This window comes from Canis lupus, chromosome 31, assembly GCF_048164855.1.
Source record: "Canis lupus baileyi chromosome 31, mCanLup2.hap1, whole genome shotgun sequence".
Taxonomy (NCBI): Eukaryota; Metazoa; Chordata; class Mammalia; order Carnivora; family Canidae; genus Canis; species Canis lupus.
The window spans coordinates 7,941,964-7,967,078 of record NC_132868.1 but is presented as its reverse complement, the minus strand read 5'-3'; the positions used below and the strand labels follow the sequence as shown (position 1 = coordinate 7,967,078).

General features: G+C 41.7%; 1 protein-coding gene and 1 long non-coding RNA gene across 2 annotated transcripts in view; one reads left to right on the top strand and one right to left on the bottom strand.

Annotated features, from left to right (window-relative positions):
- The window catches only part of ADCY2 (adenylate cyclase 2), a 388,518-nt gene that overhangs the window by 133,135 nt on the left and 230,268 nt on the right, over positions 1–25,115 (top strand). The window lies entirely within an intron of this gene.
- Positions 13,703–20,778, bottom strand: LOC140621935 (uncharacterized). Its single transcript, XR_012021672.1, has 4 exons — positions 19,549–20,778; positions 16,937–17,054; positions 13,941–14,073; positions 13,703–13,843 (listed from the first exon to the last, which is right to left on the bottom strand). It is a non-coding gene; the product is annotated as an uncharacterized lncRNA (long non-coding RNA).

Here is a 25,115-nt window from a genome sequence, read left to right as displayed (position 1 = left end):
TGGTTATGAAAGTGGGAAGCAGAAATAGCATAATTCTTTAAAATGCAGATGCCACACAAAACAACTACGGCATAATTCCCTCAGTCATCCTAAGATTGTTCGTGAGCTCAATTAGAAGTTTATCAATTCGATTCATCTTCTCAAAGAAGCAGATTTCATGTTTCTTGATTTTTCTCTATCATTTTCCTCATTTTGATTTCATTAATTTCTCTTCTAGTTTTATCTCCTTCCCTCTGCTTGCTTTCGGTTTAATTTGCTCTTTTTCCCTCTACTTTCCCAAGATGAAAGCTTAGGTTACTGCTATTAGATCTACTTCTTTTCTAAAACATGCAGATTTAATGTGACCAATTTTCCTTTAAGCACTGCTTTGGCTGCATTCTCACAAATTTTGATAGGTGGGTTTTTAATTTTTGTTTTGTTCAGGATATTTTAAATTTTCCTTTGAGATTTCTTCTTTGACTGAAAGATTATCTCTAAATATATTGTCTAACTTCCCAATACTTGGGGATCTTTTAACTCTTTTCCTGCCACTGGGTCCAGCTCACACCCAACGGGAGGGGACCCCCCAGGGGTGTGAGCACCAGCAGGAGGGGAACTTTGGGGGCCACCTGAGCAGCTGGCTGCTACAGACATGCTCCCCACCTCTGGGTGTGCTTCCAGGTGTTTCTCTGAGCCACACTGATCGAGTTACCAAGGTCCGTGTCCGCTACCGTGATTCCTTTCTGTTTTCTCATCTCTATGTGGGAAAGGAAAGGAGCTTATCAGAGAAGCTGTTCTGCACAGGCGGGGTGGGGGGTGCTGGCTACCCAAACATCCGGGGACGTTTCACCTCCGTTAATAAGAGAATGGTTTGTGGGGGGATGTGCGTGCCTGTGAAGCACAGGGACAAACCCACTCCATTCTGGAGGCTTGCAGAAGTTTCTAGGGAATAAATACTTCAACCCCACCCACCTCTCCTCAATTCCCTTCTGTCCTGTTGGCTTCCATTGTCACCTTCTGGAGAACCTGACTCTGCAAGCCCAGTAGTCTGTAATTCGGCCCCCAAGCCCCATGTGGTCGCCACAGTTTCTATATACATTTCCTTTTTGATATGCTCATTGCCCACTACCTGCTTGGCTTTGAGCTCTGTGGGGTCCTGAGATTGGCATGTGCTTTTGGAACATACTACTTCTGCATTCTCCCAAGTAGCAGCAAACTTGATGCTCTGCCTCCAAGAAGCTGCCTGTCAGTAGGAGGTGTTCCCGTGGGAGGGGCTGAGTATGGCATACCCGGAGGTGGGCAAAAACAGGACCCAGAACAGAGGCCGCCCAGCTTCCTGATTTTATTCGTTTTCTCATCACATGTTGCTTTCACAGACACTTGGGTTAGGAACTCTTCTGTGTCCTCAATGAGCTTGTGATCTAGTGGAGAAGACAGGTACTGGGGTGATGGAGGTAGTGTGACTTCTATGTGACTGAAGCTAAGTGGGGTGCTGGGTGATAGGAGTGGGGGTGAAAGGTGGGGGTCTCTCAGTGCAGAGAGGAGGCTGTGAGGGTTTACTGGAGCAGACCCTGCCTTGGGGCTTGCATCCCATATCTCCCCTACATGAGGGCACATGCTGGCAGGTGCATGTGCCTGGGGAAAGCCAGAGCTTGCAAGGGGTCTCTGGTTCTGCAGCTTAAGCAGAAAGGTACTCTCTAGGACTTTCTTTCTTTTCTTTTTTTTAAAAGATTTTATTTATTTATTTGTGAGAGACATAGAGAGAGAGGCAGAGGGAGAAGCAGGCTCCCTTCAGGGAGCCCGATGTGGGACTCGATCCCAGGACCTGGAGATCATGACCTGAGCCGAAGATAGACACTCAACACCTGAGCCACCCAGGCGCCCTGCTCTAGGATTTTCTGACAAGCCTGCAAAACTAGACAGCTTCTGAGCTTGCCCGCCTTCTTGTTCTTTCGTCATCAGGGGTCCCCCTGGCTTCCTCCATCCTGAACAGGTGGATCTTAAGCCGTCTCCCATCATAGCCACCACCTAGCATTTTGCACCAAGCCAGGGTGTCAGCCAGGTGCTGACCTGCTGTCTGCTTTTAGCTGCTTTTATTGGTGAAAATATACTTGATCCTCCCCCTGACCCATCATACCCCCTGCTGAAGGGTTGCAAGCAGTGGTTGTTATTGAAGGGCCTTTCTGACCCTCACTGAAGTCACTGGTGAAGCTCACGGACAAGGTGAATGCATGCCCTGTGTTATGGGAATGTCACCACCGAGCTGCTCCTTCTTCCTAAATTCCACAGAAGGAGGTTTCATAAAATCAAGGAGCCTCCGTATGAAATCCTCATGCAGCTGAAATGAAGCCAGCCCTGGTTTGATGGACACCTGCCCATCTCCCAGCTGTACCTGGCAGGAGGAAGCAGCATAGATGGAGCTGTTTTTGCTTTCCTGTTTGGGTGCCAGATTGGAAAACCTAGCACCTTTGGCATGCAGCAAGGTGATATTCCTAAGTTAGCAAGATAGTTTTGCCTGGAAGGTTCAAATAAGAGCAACTTAAAGTTGCCTAAAAGAATGATTTCTTCATCTGTTAATTTTTTGCTTCGGGATAAAGAGAGAAAAAAATCAGTGTTATCTACCCACAGTCATCGTAATGAATCTACTTTGTAAAATATATATTGTATAAAATATATTGTAAATTTTACACACATATAGATATATCTCAAAATATAAAAGCCAACAGTTAAAATTTGGGTGGGATAATGAAATCCATGTGTAAATAGTTACACACGTGAAGAGTTGCTGTGGATTCGGTTTAGGACAGCTGGCGGAAAGTCGACCCCAGGAGCCTCTATGCCACTTGAGCTGAAAGTCTGTTTGCATAAACTGTGTCTGTTTCAGTCCCGAACCAGCGGCCCCTAATTATCCTGTCCCTTCAAGAGCAAGCTATTAAAGTCTTAGCTTTTGCCAGTTAACTTTAATACTTCTCTTAATAGCAGCAGATCTGAAATCTTTCTTCAGGCTCAGGCACTTTAATCAGTGAAATATGTTGAAAGTGCAGGCAAGTCAAGACTGTGCCCAGACTTCAGGCCCTAAAGAATCTTCCTGGCAACTCGCCTAGAATCCCAAAGCCATCTGTGATTTGCATATAAATGAGCTTTGTGAAATTAAAAATAAACATGGGAGCATAATATTTACTTGTCCGCCTTTGTTGCCTGCCCGGGGAGGAGAGGTAGCAGGCTGATTGCACGCATGTGCGGTGGAAGCCTAGGGAGCTTGAGCGGTTCGTGCTGTATCTGCAGGCAGCAGCACATAATTACAGGTGGTGGTTTTGTAGGCGAGGGTAATGATACAGGAAAAAAAAGTTAGAAAGGAATTCATAAAACCAGTGGTGTTATATAACAGCTGTGGGCTCTGCTCTGTTGTGATTATTTTATAATTGCTACAAAGGACCATAAATGCTGTGACCTGGCATGTTAATCAGGCGAGGTGAGGTTGTGCTGCCATAACAAATGATCCTGAAATCCCAGCGACTCCAGCGGAGTTGTGCTGCTTTGCTCACATTGCATTTCCATCCTGGATACTGGCTGTGGTGCTCTGTACTTCCTCTGCCTCGAGATCCTGGGCCATGGGAGTGCTCACCTCTAGAACATTTTTGGGCTCACCGCAAATGGCAGTGAGTGATGACCAATCCTGTAATGGCGCTTCAAGTTTCTGTTCAGAAGTGGCTCATGTCACTTGCCCTGATAAGCATTTGGCCAAATTTTATGTTAGTTGAGAAGAGACATGTAATCCCCTTCATAAAAGGGGCACCACAAATCACAAGACCAAGTTGGAAGACAATGAAACAACACGGAAAGGAGTTTTCTCATAAGATGATGCAATGAATATCTAGAAACAACTGTACAATCTACCACACCTGGGGCTCATACCCAGAGGTCTCTGCAGTTCTCTTTGCTTTCCAAACATAAATCCATTCTTTTTTTTTAAAGAGTTTATTCATTTATTTGAGGGAGAGAGAGAGAACACAAGCAAGCAGAGGGGCAGAGGGAGAGGGAAAAGCAGACTCCCTGCTGAGCAGGGAGCCTGACACAGGGCTCGATCCCAGGACCCTGGGATCATGACCTGAGCCGAAGGCAGATGCTTGACCAACTGAGCCAAACAAGTGCCCCAAGACAAATCCAATCTTTTTTTTTTTTTTAAAAGATTTATTTATTCATGAGAGACAGAGAGAGAGAGAGAGAGAGAGAGTCAGAGACACAGGCAGAGGGAGAAGCAGGCCCCATGCAGGGAGCCTGACGTGGGACTCGATCCTGGGTCTCCAGGATCACGCCTTGGGCTGAAGGTGGCACTAAACCACTAAGCCACCAGGGCTGCCCAACAAATCCAATCTTAAGCAAACATTCATTTGCTACTGGATCTTTGCTCTGTCTCTTCCGAAATCTCAAGAGTTCTTCTTTCCATGTGGTTATGACTCTTGATCAAATTTGCATAGTCTGATTTTTAAGTAATGAGTACTCATTTCTCATTTTGAGGACCCTACAATGCTTCCTGGCTGCTTTGCCTTCGTATTTCTCATTGTGTGGGAACACTAGGTGTAGTACTTGGCTGGAGACTGGGGAGCATGGGAGCCCTGTGATGTGCATAGACATGTCCCTCTCCAGCTAGTATCTGTAGGGTCCTGGAGAGACCCAACTTCCAGCCAACTCCGGCTTCACATATATCCACCTGGAGCTCCACCACCTCTTTCATGGCTTCCCTCTTTGGGTCTCGAAATGGCCTCATCCAATGGCCAGATCATTGGCTGCTACTTCATTTTCCTGGGACTCTAGGAACTTCTTACAGATAGAACCCTAGAAGTCCTGCCTTGACATTGCAGAGTTCCCAGAGTGAGAATGCAGATTAAAGCCTACCCACGATGGTGCTTTCCAGAATGTTTTCTATCAAATTGAGCAGATCCCTTTCCCCTAAATGGCAACTAAGCACTTTTTGGCATTATAACTATAACCCAAACCTTCTTTGTTTCTGAAATTGACCATGAAGTGATTTTTTTTAAGTCCAGAAATGATATATCCCAATTTTCTTATGAAACATCCTTACGATTGAGAAAGTGAACCATTAGCAGTGTGCTGGATACCCCAGGCATATCATTCAGTAGGAAATATGACACTGGCTTGAGTGTGGCTGGGAAACATTAGAAACATTCCTTCTTTAGACAGCTCTGTCAGCTAGTTGATGAGTAAGCCTACTGATGAGACCCCGGGATGTGTCTACATCAGCCTTAGCCATGCATTGATTCTTGCTGGAATTCCTTTAATCCTGTTGGCCATCCTGGAGGAGTGCCCTCATGCCATACCTGGTACCCTTGCATCCAGTATCCCTGCAACATACCTTGGGTCGTCTCACATTCCTGAGACAGCACATGCCACAGCGTGCCATCCCAGACCCACGATTGCCACCTGCAGTTCCACTCGCAAGACTCTCCTTTGCTACCGTAATCTGCTCAAAAATGCTCCAGCTTCTCTGCTTCCTGAGGAGAGAATGTTAAGTTTAGTAGTCCATGGTGTCCTTTCTTCTGTGCTTCTTTTCTCTCTGACCACAGAATTCCTATTTGTCTTTGAAAACCCAGCTCTAGAGTCACCTAGTTTGAGAACTATTTCTTGACAGGTAGAATTTGGAGTTTATTTTTTTCTTAGCCTGCAGGCATCCTCAATTCCCAGAACTGCAAAACTTGTCCTCAAGGGTCGGCCTTCACTGTATCACGTTTCACTCTATCGGTGGCTTGAAAAATGTTCTTTGCTACTGGGGGATGCCGAGGAAAAAAGACTGCTGACTTCAGGGCAGTTATGGTGCAGGATTGTGTAACTGACATTCACAGTTCTTTGAATCCTCCCTGCAAAGTCCATATTGTTATCCCATTTTAAACACTGGCAAAAAGGTGCAGAGAGTTTCAGTGACTTGACTGAGTTTCATTGACAAGAAGTGTCAGAGCCCATGTTCTTGCCCTGCATTGTGTTCTCTCAATGGGTCCAGGCTTCCGTATAAAGATGCACAGAGCAAGTATTTGGAGATAATAATTTCTGATTTTCCCTTAAGAATACATGAATAAGCATTCTTTTTTTTTTTTTAATTTTTATTTATTTATGATAGTCACAGAGAGAGAGAGAGAGAGGGGCAGAGACACAGGCAGAGGGAGAAGCAGGCTCCATGCACCGGGAGCCTGACGTGGGATTGGATCCCGGGTCTCCAGGATCGCGCCCTGGGCCAAAGGCAGGCGCTAAACCACTGCGCCACCCAGGGATCCCAGCATTCTTTCTTATTCATGTATTCTTTACTACTCAGGCACTTAAGAAAGCCCACCATGTAGCAAATGCTACTAAGCCCCCAAAGGTTCTATGATCTCCAAGACTCACCAGCACTGGTATTTGAACATAAGTACTCTTCCTCCTCCTCCTCCTCCTCTTCTTCCTCCTCCTCCTCCTTTCTTCTTTCTTCTTCCTTCTTTTGGCATGGAGCCCAGTGTGGGACTTAAACTCATGACCTTGAGATCAAGACCTGAGCTAAGATCAAGAGTCAGACACTTAACCAACTGAGCCACCCAGGTACCCCCACTGTTGGCCTTCTTATCAGCTCTGGAACATCATAGTTTCTCACCTGAGAGAGCTTCTTGCAAGAGGTGGTGGAGTCTATAGACATGCTCCACTACATATTATCACATAGATACTTCTGAGTGTCCAGGATGCAATAATTGCATTATTGAATAACTACTTGACAAAGAGTTGAGGAGCCCCAAAACATCCCAGATCCCTTGGAGAGCCACTCCCTGAGCACACTTTGTCTAAAATTATGCCTGTTAATCCTTTCTTACTTTTTTAGATTCAGTCTGTGAGAGACGTATTATTGATGGTTGCTCTCTGTACTTAATTCTATTACCTGCACAATATGTTAGCTGACATAATGAAATCAGCATGGAGTTGTACCATTTAATTAAAATGTTACTATCAATGGCTTAATGAGAATCCTGTAATATGTGGAGGTAGATTTAATAGACCTATTGGTTAGAAGAAGCAATACATTTGTCGTAACTGCTCCCATAAGTAGAGCATCCTGTAAGACTGCGAAGGAGGCTATTACTCATGAAACCAGCTGAGGTGCTGATACAAACCTCTTCAAATAAACTAACTTGTTAAGGCAGAGAAAAACAAACTTTTCTCCTTAAGCCACATTTTAATTACATTGTTTTAAAAAATTCTTCTGGAAATGAGAGTCTGGACTACCAAGTCTTTCATCAGTGAAAAGCAGTATTTTGATGGTTGACAGACTCTCTTCTAACATCTTTGCACTTGCCAGCACTAACAAGCAGGCCTCTTTATTTGTTGCAAACCTTTGCTTGTTTTTCTTTCAAAGGGAGTAAAATCACCCAAATGTCACCTTTAAGAATGTTAGCAGAAGTTGGACCTGCTGTGTCTCCTTGGAAGATACTACAGTGTATAGTCTGTATTTGGAACTTATTTTGTGAATATTCTCTTGTAGCTCCTCCCAATACCCAGAAATCCCTCCTTGATCTGGTCATTCAAATCAGATGGTGGAAAGATGCATTCCGACATAGATTCTCTTTCATGATATTTTCTCATTTATTATTTTGAATTATAAATGTACCAGAATAGATTAGCCTTCTGATTAACTTTTTGAGATCTCAGGGGTTAAGACATTTTGTTTTATTTTTAAAGATTTATTTATTCATTTGAGAGGGAGAGAGAGAGTGAGCGAGAAGATAGAGAGTGCACACCAAGAGGGGCAGAGGGAGAGAGAATCCTGAAGCAGACTCCTCACTGAGTGCAGAGCCCCATGTGGGACCCCATCCCAGGATCCCAAGATCATGACCTGAGCCAAAATCAAGAGTTGGCCACTCAACCAACTGAGCCACTCAGGTGCCCCAGAAGTTAAGACATTTTAAAAAGAATTTGCACATCTTTCGTTTTAGTAGCCTACTTATATGAAAGATTTAGAACCAGTATACAGTATAGTTACATACTTTCATTAAAATAGATTATTTCTTCTTATTATTTTTTAATGTTACAAAATTCTATCGCCCAGCTTCATCCTGCTCCTGAAGAAAGGGACAGTGTGGTGCTGGTCAAGCCTTAGGCCTTTGACTGGCTGCTCGATCACTCCACTTTCTTGAAACCTATCCAGAAGGCCAGAACACCCCAAAGGGCTCTTAGTAACCTGTGCTCCCCTAAAACTTCAGATGAGCTTCACTGAGGTAAAGCTCACATATAATAAGATACACCATTTCAAGTGTACACATTTCAATGTGTTTTGTGTAGACACCAAAATAGTGAAGATGTATAACATTTACCCTTAATGAACTTCAAAGATGGTCGATTACACCAAAGTGCAATAGGATCTCACTGTCTTCTCTTAGTGGCATGTTTTTTGGGCATAAGCATCTGTTGAGAAGTCTCAACTTGTGTTAGTGAGGTCTTACTATCAGGCTTTCCAGAAAAGAAAAGGAAAAAAAAGGCTACAAACCAGTAGCTCATCTGACCTCTTACCCCTCTCTGGTCTAAAAATAAAACTTGGGGCAGCCCAGGTGGCTCAGCGGTTTAGCGCCGCCTTCAGCCCAGGGCGTGATCCTGGAGACCCGGGATCGAGTCCCACATCGGGCTCCCTGCATCTCCCTCTGGCTGTGTCTCTGCCTCTCTCTCTCTGTATCTCTCATGAATAAATAAATAAAATCTTTAAAAAAATTTTTTTAAATAAAAATAAATAAAGCTTAACTCAGTTGAGCCTGGACCCATCATGTCATTTCAAGAGACATCAGAGACAAACAGCCATTCCTTTAAATAGCTGAGGGGAAACTGGTGAATGTGAAAGCAGAACCAGAGAGTGCAGAACAGTTGTTGGCTATGCTGTAGACAAAGGCTTGGTGAGGCTGCACACAGGCACCTCTGTTTAAGAAGAACCAATGGGTACGCTTTCCCCAGCCAGTTTACAGCTGGCCCCCTGACCCATTGTAGTGTTTCAGAGCACTGTTACTGAGAGTTTAAACTTGAAATGCACAGAGATGGAAGCAGGAGTGTGACCCTCCATTTCTTTCTCAACACGGAAAGAAAGTGTGGAGAAATAATAAATATGATAAGATGTGACAAATGATGTCTTACTAGTGTTATTATAAACATACCTCTGTGGCATAAACTATTTCAGAACCATGGAGGGCTTAGAAGTTGGCAAGTGAAAACAAGCCATAGTGCATCATGTATCTGTTAAAAAAAGGTATCAGATTTAACAGGTTAGGCTGAAAGAAAAAAAGAAAAGAAAAAAGGTGAATTTGTTCATTAGCAATTTCAGTACTGAAACTAATTATGCTAAGGATATCTATAGAAAAGAAAATCAGTCAAATTTCAAATATGCTTAAACTTACATTTTTCTCTTTCAAATTAAAAATAAAGGGATTTTTCTTGATTTTTTTTTTCTTAGCAAAAGCATTAATTCATTTGAGCACTTTTGCTCTGCATGAGAGAACACAAGTGTTCTAATGGCATTGTGAAGAGTGAACATATTTTTGCATTTTAACTGTAATGAAGGCAATATGCTATTCTTAATAAAGAAGTGGTTATTTGGGGATGGGAAGTACATGTTTGATTATAATTATAATAACCAAATGTTTACTTTCTGTAAATAAGATCTGGGTGGGGTTTGGTTGACACATGGGCATTTCCATACTGTGGTTCTTTTGAACAAATATATGTGCAAAGCTTTTCCTAAACCCATGGAGACGTCACATTTGATCCCTTCAGATACGTCAGCTGGAGAACCAGAACAACAGCTTTAATCATTGAGTTCCTGAAAGTCCCAGAAAAGAGGGCATTGGGTAAAACCCACCCGTGTTTTGCCACTGAAGGCTTCCCTCAAATGTCCGACTCTGGCTGGACACACAAGCCCAGAGTGTGTTCGTGGCAGATTTCATGGGGTCTCAGCAATCTTCTCAACTTCTATGAGGTATTTTAGTTTAGTTTAGTTTAAATGTTTAGTCAAACATTTCAATGGTTTCCGTTAGATCTTCCAAGAGTTCCCCAAATGCAAAGAGCCTGGAACCATATCCTAAAGCTGTTTCCAACCAGGTCTTCTCTGCTTCCCAAGTGTCATACTAGTTATGACTCCCAAGCTGCTGTGACAAAAGGAAGTGGCCTTTGTCCTGCATCCGTCCTCAGGTGGAAACTCAGGCCTCTCTGGAGATACAGGTGGACACTGCATTCACCTTTCCCCTTTCCGCATGTGCATTGTTTTAAAAAATAAGTCTTCCAAGTTCGTGTCCAGCTTATTGCTGTGTGATGGCTCTTTTGAATCCTCCTGTGGTCTGTGGGGGTCCCTTAAAAGTTGGCTGTGCAGTGCATCTTCCAGGCTGAGCCTGTTTTAGTCAAGAAATAGTTGTTGAATGCCTACTACATATTTGAATGATTGCCTTCAAGTGCCTATTCTATTACTAGTTAGGAAAATTTAAGGAGTACTTGATACTCCGCTTGTTTGTGGTTTGGGGTAGGAGTGCCTTTCCGGGAAATTGTTCAGATCTATTGCTTTTGAATTGGTAAAAGTTAGTTTATTATGTGGTTTCACTTGCTTACATTCAGAGAGAAGACATACAGTATACATACCTGTTTGTATGTTATGGCTGTTTATTTAAGTGTAATTGTATAAATGTACAGCAAAACATTTTAAATTTATATATATAGGAAGTTCATTGAAAAGATGTTCTTAAAATAGGAGGGTTACTTTCCAAGCATGTATAATTTATTTCAGTAATATCGCATTCCTGTCACTGCAGCCAGCATTTGTATCTTGTAAAAATATGTGGTTGTACAATTTTCATATGAGACTTAGTTTTAAATTTTAACTCAATTTGGGAAAATCATGATCTCCCTACTTTTACACACACACACACACACACACACACACACACACACACACACAGTTTTTGGGTAATGAAATCAGCAACAAAATCCAAATGAATGGAATCAATTCTTGGAATTATGTTTGTCTCATGGTTCAGAACTATACTAACACAATCGCTACAAGCCACATGTGGCTATTCACAGTTAAGTATAGGTTAAGGGGCACCTGGGTGGCTCAGTTGAGTGTCTGCCTTTGGCTCAGGGAATGATCCTGAGGTCCTGGGACCGAGTCCTACATTGGGCTCCCCGTAGGGAGCCTGCTTTTCCCTCTCCCTATGTCTCTGCCTTTCTCTCTCTCTCTCTGTGTCTCTCATGAATAAATAAATAAAATTTAAAAAGTATAAGTTAAATATAAAAATTCAGTTCCCTAGCTACATGGGCCATGTTTCATGTGCTTAACAGTCATTTGTAGCTAGTGGCTACATACTGGACGGCTCAGAAAAAGAACACAATTTCTTTAACCACCTTCCTAAAGGTCTATGGTAATTTGCAATATCTCAATATTATATATAATGCTATAATGAATAACTTCATATATGAATTTTTGTGCAGAGGTATCCCATCTCTTTCAGGTGCAGTAATTTTCTCAGCATTCAGTGACTACTTAGAGACGAGCAATTTGTCTAAAACTGTTCTGACAAAACTAGATAAGATAGTTAAAAATCTTCAGCATCATGGAACTTACATGCTAGAAAATAAACAGTGAACAAAATAAAAGTGAATGAATGGTTGAATAAATGAATGAGTAAATAATATAAGAATACATTTGCGGCAAAATAGTTTTTAATGAACACATGTTATCTGTATGGTTGTAAACATGTGCCCCAGTGTGTCAAGCCCCAATTTAAGCTCGTGTTGACTTTTGTCATATAGGTTTCAGCATTCTGCATTTCAGGATTTTTCTCAGCTTTATTGAGATGTAATTAACATACAGCACCATGTGATTGTAAGTTGTACAGCATAAGGATTTGGTTTATATGTATTGTGAAGTGATTGCCACAGCAAGTTTAGTTAACTTCCATCATCTCATATAGATCAAAAAAAGAGAAAGAAAAAGAAAAAAAATATTTTTCCCTTGTGACAAGGACTCTTAGGATATACTCTCACTCTTTTTTTTTTTAAAGTGTTGTACCCAAGATTGCGAATCTGAGAGACCACCAAGGAGCTGACACCGATGCAAGCGCACGAGGGTTTATTAGCAAGCTCAAGCTTGGGTCCAAGTATACCCGACACAGTGGAGCAGGGACTTGGACCCCGAAGTGGGTTACAGCTGGGTTTTTTATAGTCTGGTCTAGGGGATTTTCAAAAGGGGTGAAGGAATTTCTCAAGTTCTGTTTACATCCTGATATGGGGCTTAAGGGCATTGAGCTCTCTTCTCATTCTAATATGGGACTTTCTACCACGGGCGTGGGCTCTGTTGTCTTTCCAATATGGGATTCTCTGCTGAGGACGATTCTGAGCTCTGTTGTCTTTCTGATATGGGATTCCCTGCCTAGGACATTGAGGACATTCTGCAGTTTTTCCTGTAAAGTTCAGCTCTTATTCACATTCAGCTCTTATTCAAAAGGGGTGGAGGAATTTCTCAAGTTCTGTTTACATTCTGATATGGGGCTTAAGGGCCTAAGATGGCTGTACTTGTGCTAATGCTAAACTTTAGGTGAGATGGCCTTAATTTTTCTCGGCCTCCACAAAAAAATTTTATTTATTTTTATTTTAGAGCTCACACAAGTGTGATTGGGGGTGGGCAGAGGACAAGGAACGAGAGTCTCAAGCAGACACCCCTCTGAGCACGGAGTCTGACGCAGGGCTCGATCTTCCAACCCTGAAATCATGACTTGAGCTGAAACTTGAGTCAGATGCATAACTGACTGAGCCAACGAGGCCCTCCTGGATCTACCATCCTAACCACTATTCTGTGCACTATCCAGCAGCACTGGCTGTGGTCACCATGTTGTGCACAACATCCCTGGTACTTAATTATCTTAAAACTGGAAGCTTGTACCTCTTGCACTTTTCTTTAGTTTCCCCTGCCCCCACCTCCTGCCTCTGACAGCCCCAAGTCTAATCTCTTTTTCTCTGAGTTTGGCTTTTTTTAAAAAAATTATTGTTTTAATAAGTGAGATCATATAATATTTGTCTTTCTCTGACATATTTCACTTAGCATAACACCCTCTTGGTCCATCCATGTCATCACAAGTGGCAGGATTTTCTTCTTTTTTTATGGATGACTAATATTTCTGTGTGTGTATAACATTTTTTCATCCATTCATCCATTTAATCCATTCATCCATTGATGGGTACTTGGGTTGATTCTGTGACTTGGCTGCTGTAAATAATGCTGCAGTGACAGTGGCGGGGCGGGGGTGGAGTTGGGGGACAGTGGTTAGATATCTCTTCAATGTAGTGGATTCATTTCCTTCTTATTCCCAGAAGTGAGATTGCTGGATCCTATGGCAGTTCTATTTTTAGTTTTTTGAGGAACTTCTATTTTCCATAGTGGCTGCACCAACTTACATTTCCACCAACTGGGCTTCAATTTTAAATGTTTTCCTTTGTTGCTATTGCTTTTGTGAGAACTGTAGGCCCAAAAGGCACTAACTAAAAAGGGAAGATTGATAATTTAGGACATTAAAATATAAAATTTCAGTTATATGAAGACAACTTTGAAAAAAATGAAGAAACAGGACCAGGAGAAGCCTGTTTGCAATGAATATTGCTAATAGAAGTTCTGTCTCCTATAAAGCATGAGGTATACATAGCCCAGGCATATATATGGAAAGGACATGAAGTATATTTTAGTGAGTGTACCTAAATGACAAACAGAAGAAGTGATGCCCAGGCTCCCTCGTCATGAGAAGAATGTAGATTGTTCTGAGGGGTTTCAGTTGTACCATCACAGGACTGGTGACTTTGAAGTGGGCCATCCCTGAAATGGTAATACAGAAGAAGGAATGAGGGCCGGTAATCTGCCGTGGGGAGTAAAAATTAGAATAATTACTTTAGGAAGTTATAATCATGCAAACCTTTGAAGCAGAAATGTCACTTGCTTGATCTACCTGGAGAGACTTTAGTGAGTGTTCCCAAGGAGACAGGTTCCAGAATATTCATTTCAGTATCGTTTATAATCATAAGCAATTGAAAGCAACTAATAAGTATCTGTCAATAGAAAAATGAAGATTTAGTTTATGGTATATTCAGAGAGAAGAATATTAATCAGAAATTAATCAAATGAGCTGGGTCTATATGTCCTAGCAGAAGTGGGCATTCAAAGCATCCAACTGAGTGAATAGGATCAGATTTATGAAAATTGAGTATATGGTAAGATATGATTTTGTAGGATTAAAACATACAGAACAACACTGCATTTTGCAAATGGTGTTATTCAGATGTGATAAAAGTAACGAAAAGGACTGGAAGCCAGTTGCCTCTGTGAAGAGAGGAAGGGGGTGTGTTTCTCAGTAATTGTTTACGTGTTTTGTATAGCTGTGGATGGCAGCTCACATGTGTTTGTTATATTATTTTTTCTATACTTTCCTGCCTTCTAAGTATTTTCATTTTTCAAAGGCAGTTAAAAATGAGTAAGAAAAAATTTCTAGCATAAGGGGAAAATGCGATTTTAAAAAGTCTTTATCTCCTATGCATCCCAAAATAACTGCCTTTTCATGGTGTCCATCCTTCAGGCAGATGTGTGATGTTCACATGTCATTTTAACATTACCTTTTGAAATGTGTGGCCTCGAGTCTTCTGAAAGCACTTGAATTGAAGGCATTCAGATATGTTTTTTGTGCGGAACAACAATGGGAAAAAAGTTTGCATTCACTAATGTTTTTTCTAATATTGAACTTTAACATTTATTTATTCTTTGTTTTTGAAAACATATGAGCATTTTGTTCCTGTAATGGATTTTTGTCCCCATCGATTTTTAACAGTGCATAAGCAAAGGTCAAGATTGAGACGAAACATGGCCTTAAAACACACACTTGGCCTCCTTCTGGAGTTAGATAGTAGTAATTTTCTTTTGCTTTCTGGATGAGCCGTAACAGGCACATTTGAAGTTAAAATGTCAATTTGTAAGCTGTGAAGGCACATAATAAGCATCTCTCTTTGCAGAAGTCTTAGAATGTCTAAAGAATAGACGGCCTAGACTTCCTTATCTTTCCACATGGTTATTGTAACATAATGAGGATTCACCACACATTCCAGATGGGACACATGTTCTGCGTTTGGCTCCAGCAAGACACAGGACACCGTACTGGGCACTCCTTCCCCTTTGGGAAGAAATTGTACATGCTGTTACCGGATCCCATCACAGCCACCTTATGTCTTCACTGTCTCCCCTCCAGCTGTATGAAGTTACTCCGTTTCCCCAAAGTGCTGCCTTTGATTAGGTCTGTGTTAATTTCTGTTCTCTGCAACACCAAGCCTCATACCCAAGAATATTGTATTGCACATTGGACAATATATTCGTGTGATATTTTCCATGTACATGAGTGAAATCCTGTTGTCTTGTTTAAAGGGGCCTTGTACATTTCTTGTTAATTTCTATCATCTATACTTTTAAATTCTATGAACGAGTTTCTAATTTTTTTTTTTTTTTTTTTTTTTTTTTTATTCATGATAGGCACACAGTGAGAGAGAGAGAGGCAGAGACACAGGCAGAGGGAGAAGCAGGCTCCATGCACCGGGAGCCTGACGTGGGATTCGATCCCGGATCTCCGGGATCGCGCCCTGGGCCAAAGGCAGGCGCCAAACCGCTGCGCCACCCAGGGATCCCAGTTTCTAATTTTTTAAAATTATACTTCCCAACTAATCATTCCTGGGATACAGTGAAAACTCTCAATTTTGATATTTGTAACTTCTAACAGGCCACCTATAATTGAACACTCTTAATAATTCTATTTTTTGTTCTATTTTTTCCATGTGAATGATCATGTCTGTGATTAATGACAACTTGTAATTTATAAAGGCATCAATATTTATATCTCTTGTCTTATTTGTGTGTGTGTGTGTGTGTGTGTGTGTGTGTGTGTGTGTGTGTTTCAATGAAGTTTAAACTCCTGGGAACGCATTACCTAATAGGGAGAGTGGACATTCTTGTGTCTTCTTACTTTAAAAGATGGGCCTGTTGCTTATCTTCAGCATGATCCTTGTAGCGTTTTATTTACTGTGATAATTCCTTGTTTAGGGCTGTTGTGCTTGATGATGAACAGAAAATTTGTTGTTTTCTATTTCACTTAATGGGTTTAGATAAGTAATTCCTTGGGATCATTCTTATCCAGGACACACACAGACACACACACACAGGGCTTTAACTAGCAGATAAATAAATTGATTATGTTGATGAAAACATGTTTAAAAATAGCAACACCTGTTAGGTTAAAACCTGAGAACTCCAAGCTTTAAATTTTTTTTTTAATTTTTATTTATTATTTATGATCGTCACAGAGAGAGAGAGAGGCAGAGACATAGGCAGAGGGAGAAGCAGGCTCCATGCACCGGGAGCCCGACCTGGGATTCGATCCCGGGTCTCCAGGATCACGCCCTGGGCCAAAGGCAGGCGCCAAACCGCTGCGCCACCCAGGGATCCCCAAGCTTTAAATTTTTCTAAAATGTTTTCCTTTCCTTACCTTCTCAGTGTATTTATGAACTGTCTTCCCTACTTGCCGCAGAATCCATTCATAAGTTGTTAGGTTTCCTGTTTGTATTTTCTAGAACTGCCCTTGTGGGAAAACATCAGATTATCCAGTTAAGAGGAAGGCTGAGCCATTCCCATTCAGTATATTGCCTTTTACTTTGACCTTATCTGCTTCAATTCCAGTTCGTGGATTTAATCAGCTTATTTTCCTGTCCTGCAGATTGTTTTAAATGGATCGTATTGATCTTACTCTGTTTCTTGACATTTTGGGGGACAGATTTAACCTTTGATCTTGCCATATTTGAAATTTATTCATAAAAGATGGGATCTGTGATATTTATTTTTTTTAAAAAAACAAAGTTAAAAGGAATTAGCAAATCATACCACTTAAATAGGACCCAGTATGAAGTAGATAAACATTGATGAATGCCATTCCTCCACCTTGTTGGCTGGCAGAAATCAGCTGTGTTCCATGGTTCTCCAGGCTCCAGGGACATAGAACCTCATAGAAGGTAAATAAAAAAATACAGTATGCAGGTGAGATATGGCAATGAGCATACCTCCACAAAAGAGAGCTTCCCTAGAACCAGAACCTACCTTCATGCTCCTTAGCTTCATTCCAAAGTCACACATATTTTTGAAATCTCTTATTTGATTCTTAAAATCAAAATGTGAAAACTGTTCATGTTGCAATCCTCTCGACTATCTATTCATAACATCTGAATATATGGAGACTTTTTGAAACCATAAATATAAAATAGAATGGCTCTTATATAACTTCATCTAACCCAGACAAAAGGCAACCTGTCCCTTGCAAGGATGCATCATGGGTCAGCGTGGAAAGCATGACACAGGCCATTATAAGTGAGAAGATGGGGCTTTACAGCATCTTAGAGAATTCAGTGCTGCCTTTGGGAATGCCCGGCCTTCATTTCCACATGATATCCTAAAATATATTGCACATAACTCTTGCCATGTTTTAAGGTTTGGGGGATTGAGGACTCTTGTTTTTTCAACTTTGACTCTCCACAGTGCCCTCTCTATTGTTTATGGTCCATAAGTGTTGATGGGCTGGGGGAATGATGAGATAGGTGGGCTGTTAGGAAAGATTAAGCAGAGTCCTCTTGCTTTTATCATAAGTACCATCCTCAGCACAGCCTATAGAGAAGCAGGCTTTGTTTGTGTTTGAAATTGCTTATTCAGACTACGTGATCACATGCAAAGTGTAGGGTCATGTTCCTATTTGATTTGCAAATAAATTTAATTAAATAGATGATTTTTTTAAAAGATTAATTCTATAGAAGGTAGTCTTTGTTAGCATATTTAAGATGTTCTTTCCTTCCTTCACATAGTAACTTTGGTACATCACACTTTTTTAGAAATGTTTTTTAAAGATTTATTTAGTTAAGAGAGAGAGAGAGCGCACACGTGCAAACAAGGAAGGGGAAAGAGGAGGAGGGAGAGGGAGAGAATCTCAACAGACTCCAAGCTGAGCATGGAGTCTGACGTGGGGCTCAAAATCATGACCCTGAGACCATGACCTGAGCCGAAAGCAAGTCAGATGCTTAACTGACTGAGCTGAGCTACCCAGGTGCCCCAGTATTTAACACTTTTTTCCAAAATAGCTTAATAGGGTTATCTGTTGATACAGTGCCATTTCTTCCTGAGCCAGGACCCATGCTAACAACACAGTGTAAGGACACATTTGCAGACTAGGGAAAGGAGATACTGGACTAAATATTCACTTCTTGTAATCAGGGAAGGTATTATAATAGTAATATACCTATGGAGAAATTCAAGGAATTCATTGTATTTTTTAAAAGATTTTATTTATTCATGAGAGACAGAGAGAGGCAGAGGGAGAAGCAGGCTCCATGAAGGGAGCCCAATGTGGGACTCGATCCCAGGACCCCAGGATCACAACCTGAGCTCAACCACTGAGCCACCCAAATGCCCTGGAATTCATTGTAATTTAAGTGGAAACAATACTCAAAGCATATTCACAAGCTTTCCAGCTTACCTGGCATGGTTTACTCCCTCTACACCCCTTAGCTCATGTGCTCTTTATGACAGCCCTGGGAGACACAGAGAAGGTGCCTGACTTGCCCAAGGTCGCTCAGCTGGCAGGTGGTGGAGTTGGGAGTCCATCCTCTGTGGCCTGTCCTGAGCCCGTGGTCTTCCTAGTGGCATCATGCTACCTTTGCAGATGTGAATCACTCTCTGATCTTGGACATTATTTCTGTGTCGTAATGGGTGGCCTTCCTATACCTGGCATGCTCACTGAGCCACGATGCCTGCCAAGAGGGGTGGGCTTTGAGGGAAGGTACCTGATAAGTCATGCAGTTGAATTCCACAGACTGCTGCCATCCAACAAAACAAAAAACCATAGTGGAGGGCACCCCAAAGAAAATAAGAGATTTCATTCTCTTATTGAAGATTTATGAAAACAAAGCCTAAGGGTAGGCAGGACCATTACCAAGAGATACCTAATGAGCATTAACTAACATCACAAATGGTGTTGAATTTAGGAAAGTGCAATATTTTTTTAAAGATTTTATTTATTTATTCATGAGAGGCACAGAGAGAGAGAGAGACAGAGACAGAGACCGAGAGAGAGACAGAGAGAGGTAGAGACGCAAGCAGAGGGAGAAGCAGGCTCCATGCAGGGAGCCCTATGTGGGACTTGATCCCGGGACTCCAGGACCACGCCCTGGGCTGAAGGCAGGCGCTAAACTGCTGAGCCACCCAGGGATCCCCAGGAAAGTGCAATATTGAATAGAGGTCTTGCTACATTTTAGGATGAATTTCCTAGTGGTCATTCCCATGTACAGATTGCCACTGTATTTATCTTCCCCCGGGAGTCAAAGAGAAACCTTGAAGCAGGTGGAAGTGAACTTGGTCTCAATAAGGCTGGATGCTCAGAGACCAGAATAAACATGCACGCACCCCCACGCATGTTGTTCACCCACATGCCTGCAGGTGAGCTAACTCCCTACCTCAGTCCTTGACCACGAGGAAGGCCCGCCTTTCCTCTTGTCCCATTCCTTTATGGCTGGACTTTTGACTTTTGGAAGTTAACTGTGAATCCACTTGATATTATTCAAGAGCCTTTCGAAGCACACATAAATGACACTCTGGGTGACTCATTAAAACGTTTATCAAAAGTGCTTCCAATTTCTTTACAAAGCTAGGGAAAGACACGCAGAACGGAGGAGTTCCATCAGACTTCTCTTTCTCACATGCTGAAATAGCTACAGAGCTTATGGGCTCTCTTGTACAATCAATTCCGTGTGGCACCCACTTTATTTAATATCAACAGGGAAATGCAGGATGCCTGTGTAAACGCTATTTTGAGCTGCTTATTCTTTCCAACATAAGTTTGCTTCTCAAGTTTTGAAAAGAGAAACTCCTCTTCCAAAACAACAACGACAACAAAAAATACAAAAGTTATGTGCACACAGTTGTTTCAACTACAAAAAAATTTTCTTTTAAGTGATTTCAGGACATTGATCTGCCTAATTAGCACAGCATATGGGCACATCTGGATATATGCATAGAACAGCGCAGACCAGCATTTCCCAAATGTCTCTGCACACCTGAGTCTTCCAGGATGCTCCCCACAGACCCGTTTTGTGTGCAAATGCTTTGGGGGATGAAAACATAAAGTCTGCTCACCTGCAAAAGCCCTCCACCAACTGACCACCCGTGGCTCTGCAGCAATGAGTCTTGTGCAGCCCAGCTTTTCCTGAATGCATTTAACTATGGAAACTTTTTCTATGTAACATCTGCTAACACCCTATTCTCAGAAACATGCTTTGAGAAACCTAACTGTGCTTTCTCCAAATAAGAGAAAAAAATAAATCTAGAAAGTTCTTATGTTTCCCGTAATAAGCAAAAAGCACACTGCAAGGAGGATTTGTCTCCTGGAGTATGGGAAGCATTTGCTGGAGTGTGAAGGAGAATTCAGGATAAGGATCAGCAAGGAAGGAGGCCGAGGTGGGTTAGCGCCTTCCGCAGGCAGCTGCAAACCATCAATAAGAAGAAAGGATGCTCTTCAATAAGCCACTGAACACCCCAGACTCCACGGTCTTCTTACTAAGAGATTTTGCAGAAATGAATCCCACTTGGCAGATGTGACATCGGCAGCACCCCAGAGCCTCCATGTGTGACGGGAAGGCTCAGGTGCAGGGACCCATCTCCCTAGTTGGAGGCTAAATGAGTCACACGGTGAGACCATAGACCCCTCAGTGACAACATACATGACCTCACCTAATATTCTAGAATTTTGCCAGTGAAGTTGTAAACTATTAATACATTAGAAGTTTCCAAGAATTATAATATTTTTGATCTTGGAAAAGATCAAAATACTATGATGGCTAAATCTGCAATAACTTTTAGGTATAGCTTAGTATTCCAAGAACATGTTGATCAGACTCAGTCGGGGTTTTTTGATAAAATTTATCTTTAAATAATGTAGATTGATGAACAATTCTATGACTTAGCTGGCATCTAAGTTAGTGAGGTGCTTTTCCATCGCGTGTCCATCTAGCAGCTCCCTGCTTTCCCAAGGGGTCCTGATGGTGCACCAGCAACGGGTTTGCTTTTGTGATTTTTATTGCTGCACCTTTGATTCTGAAAGTTTTGCTGCTGTACTGCCTGTTGGGTAGTGAGTTGTTGCTATTTATGTTCCTCTGAATTACTCCCTTGAAACACATAGGATTGTCTCACTCCACTCTTCCCTGGATTCTGTTGTTTCAAGCCTGACAAGTTTGTCTGCAATAGATTTTGGCGTTTCCTTACGTTTTTTCCCTAAAGTGACTTTAATTGCCAAAGAAAAAGATGCTTTTTTCAAGTATTGTCTAGTTCTTTTATACACCATATTGTGTAATCTTGGAACTTCATGCCTTTGAACGATGTGGGCTTGTTAATGAGTTTAGTTCTTTATGCAGTGTAGATATTCAGACTCCAGCGGTCATAATTTTCTCTGGTGTCTCCTAATTCCTTCTTTACTCTTGGTTTTGTTGGATTTCATTGTACAGAAAGAAGCATTGGATATTTACATAGTTGTTTCATTTCTATATTTATTCAATACTGTTTGTCTTGGGTGAGTTCCTATCAAATATAGTTTACTCTGTCGTCAGACAGCAGATAACACAAAGAAAAATCTGATCATGGGCACCTGGGGGGCTCAGTCGATGAAGTGTGTGTCTTCAGCTCAGGTCGTGATTTCAGGGTCCTGGGATCGAGCCCTGCATCGGGCTCCCTGCTCAGCAGGAATTCTGCTTCTCCTGCTCGCTCTGCCCTCCTCCCCACTGCTCGTGATCTCTCTCTCTCTCTCTTTCTCTCTCTCTCTCATGCTCTCCCTCTCTCAAATAAATAAATAAAATTAAAGAAAAGAAAAGGAAAATCTGATTTAGACCCAACTCAGAAACTCTGAGTGTGTACCACCTTTCCCATTATAATTGATTCTCTTCCTTTAAGAGAGAACAGCATTCTAGATTTTTAGGATTTGGGGATCTGGTTTTTAAGACTTCTACTTCTTGTCCATGTGGCACTTACCATAGCATGTGACGGGAGCTTGGATCACGGTGTTTTCCTATTTCAGAGCACGTTCCTCCAGTGCCACTCATTCTGTCACTGACACGTCCCCATGCCGTCCTGGCAGGGCAGCCTTACTTTGTACCCTGTCCGTCACCCGGCCCTGATCTGTGATGTGCCGGTCTCCCAGTCTCCATGTGGTTTGATCACAGCATAGCTCGTTAACCCAGCAGTAAAGAAGTTACAGGACCACAAGTGGCATTATTCTGATGGCCCGTGCAAAAACTAGCATGTTGAGAGCCCTTCCTTTTTCTTTCTTTAAGTAAGTTTTTTCAGGTTATGGAAATGATGCCATCATCTGAGTGCCCACTCTCACTTCCACAGGGGCTCTCTGTAGGTTTCAGGTGGACTGTGCTTTTGGAAACGGAGATAGAGCTGAGGTCGGTGGTGTTCATGCATGACCATGGTTGTTGCTGCCAAGGGAATTTCTTACCAGAAATATCTGTGTTTGATCCTGCCGCCAGAGCTGGGATGTTTTTTCCTTCTCGGAAATGAAATAGGGGTCTTTAGAGTCTTCTCATTAAATCAGAGAACATTCACCAACCCTCTTCCCAGAAAAATTCATGATCTAGGTCAACTTCTTAATTCTCTTTGACTAACAACTGTTTTAGAAAATGTGTTATTTTTCTAGCTCTTAGGATTCCCGTGTGTGTGTGTGTGTGTGTGTTTATGTGAATAGTGTATTTTTCTTATTTTGGGGGGCATGATTTAATGGACTGGGATGAGACTAAGTTAACATCTGTAGACTTCCCATCATTTCAAGTTAAATTGGGATAATAAAACCTGCCATGTCGATTCACGGGCTGTTTGTCTGATAGACTAGGGATGATGATGATGGCTTTGGCTGTAATGTGCTACTAAAATAGAAGCTATTTTGCATTGAGAGGCTGGGTCTACTTAACAGCCATGGCTTAGAGTGCATCACACAGGGGCTGCACGGTGGAGGGGCAGAATGGTAACAAGCCACCCTGGTTCCACGAATGAGTGCCATGTAGCACCAAAGAGAGAGCTCCTTGATGCCGAGGATGGGTGGGAAGGACTCCGGAGAAGAGGGCATCACAGAACAGAGTGGCACACATCAATAAGAGATCTAAGAGTACAGATATGTTTGGGGAATCTGCCCCTCTTACAGGTGGTTGGATTTGGCTCCAGGAAGAAAGATGGATTGTCTGCCTTTGGAGAAGCAAGAAAGATTGACACTAATGACTTAAGCAAAGATATTAAGAATTAAATCTCCATTTAATTTAGCAGATTTAGGCTTCTATTCCATGAACAATGTTCCATAGGCTAAGATTAATAGACCCACTAATAATCTTGGAAGTGCAAGGAGCCATGGATATCTTCAAAACTAGTCTCATTGATTTTATAAAAAGAGATGAATTAAGTGACTCCGTTAAGGTCATACTGTCTTTTTATCCCTTGTAGATAACAAACCATTTGGTTTCTGCTGGAACATTTCACTTAAACTTTTCCCTAAAGGTCACAATCCAAACCAGATTGAATTTGTGATTCAGTGAGAGGCTGTGACCACGATGTCTGACAGCTGTACATTTCTCAGGGACATAATGAAAACAGAGAAACATGGATCAGAACTGGCTTGTTCCTTGACTTCTTACCAGGAGCAGCTGAACTCCAGGTTAAACATCATCCTAAGAAACTGAAGCAGACCAGCTAAAATATTTTCATGTTGTGTAATTTTGTTGTAATAAATACACAGTTTCACATAACATTTCTTTGCTCTAGTGTTTGATGGCACCACAGCCATTTAGACTTTTGTAAGACGAGAAAGAAGAGGGGAGGCTCCCTCCTAATTCACTATGTTATGGGCAGGTGAATCAGAGCTTTGTCAGGTTTCAAACACAAGTAGAAGCAGTTGGAAGTGAACCAAGGTGAGGATGAAAAGGGAATTGCAGAAAAAAGAGAGAACAGAACCAGCAAAATGTTATGCAAGTTAAGAAGAAGCCAAGGCATTAGGAAAACAAAACAAAACAAAACAAAACAAAAAAACCCTCTTCTGACCTAAAGTAGAAAATAAAGCCACAAAGGGATATATAAATATTTTTAGCCCCACACTATAATATCACCTGCTCTTCTAGATTATGGCTTCCTGGAAACTTTCCTTTCAATTTCAATATATTGGACATAATTCAAATATTATTTCAGCTCAGTTTCAGGGACATACTACTCAGTTATTTATTTTTTGTCTAAAAATTGTGACATCTGTCCCAGACTGTTGTAAATATCCTTTCATTATTCAGCCCTTAGCCCTCTGTCTCACAAGGGTTCCAGCCACACTTGCCTTGTCCATGCATTGATTGTTGATTCTACCGGAAATATTCTTAGCTGATCTGTCACTAGAAATTTATTGTGAAAATCAGAAGCAATAAATTGGACTTTGGAAGATATATATTTTATGAATCATTTCTTTGATGAAATCTAAAGCTTGGGTTTAGTAATTGCTTTGGAAAGTAACTGCTCACTCAGCATTTTCTTCTCTGTAATTAAAACAAATGATTCTTTTATTATTATTATTATTTTTAACAAAGAGAACAACACACACACACACACACACACACACACACACACACACACACCCCGCCCTTTTTTTAGTGATCTCTAAATTTTCCGGGAAACACGTGTGCTGTGGAAACTGTGTGTAGTGGCCATTTGACTTATGGTCAAGTTGGTTTCCAGCTCACTCAAGAGCACATCATGTGAAGAAAATAGATTTCTTGTAGTTAGTAAAGGTGAGCATTATAAATAACCGTTTTAGGCGTGTGTCATGGCCAGTGTCTCTTTAAAAGTCTACCCACAAGGGCTGTCCTGGAGCTTCTCCTGGAAACGGAGGCCCAGAGCCAGTCTCATGACCCGAGTGTCAGGAACAGAGAACATCAGAGGTGAGGTGAGACCTGGGAGAAAGTTCAGAGGAGATACCCTTTCAGAGGAAAATTTATGATGGCTCTCT